The sequence below is a fragment of the Heterodontus francisci genome, chromosome 35, assembly GCF_036365525.1.
Source record: "Heterodontus francisci isolate sHetFra1 chromosome 35, sHetFra1.hap1, whole genome shotgun sequence".
In the NCBI taxonomy this organism is placed as follows: domain Eukaryota; kingdom Metazoa; phylum Chordata; class Chondrichthyes; order Heterodontiformes; family Heterodontidae; genus Heterodontus; species Heterodontus francisci.
Genome location: NC_090405.1, coordinates 21,344,470 through 21,345,040, shown reverse-complemented (window position 1 = coordinate 21,345,040; position 571 = coordinate 21,344,470).

The following is a 571-nucleotide window of genomic DNA, read 5'->3' as shown; positions in this document are numbered from 1 at the left end:
ACTGGGGCTGGAGAGAGTCTTTGTGAAATATACTTCCTGATTGCAGTATGGGTGTTTGTGATTGGTTGCAAATATTTAATCTGATTGGATGGCGAAAGAGACCAATTGTAGAATTACAATAAAAAACCATTGTGACATCACTCCCAAACACGCAATCACAATCTTTACTTTCCCCCATCCCTCATTAGCATAGAGCTGTGGGATTGTCTATTTAATCCGCACTCGGAAGGGGTTTGGTTTATTTCTGAGTCTGAAATTGAAACTGAAGATGGTTGAGGAGAAGAAGAAAGCAGCTGCTAAGAAGGGCGCCAAGAAAACTGTGAGTAAACCGTCAGCAAAGGGCGGCAAGGGGCGGAGAAAGTCGAGGAAGGAGAGTTACTCCATCTACATCTACAAAGTGATGAAGCAGGTTCACCCCGACACCGGCATCTCCTCCAAGGCCATGAGCATCATGAACTCGTTTGTGAACGATATTTTCGAGCGCATCGCGGGTGAGGCTTCCCGCCTGGCCCATTACAACAAGCGCAGCACCATCAGCTCCCGGGAGATCCAGACCGCCGTGCGCCTGCTG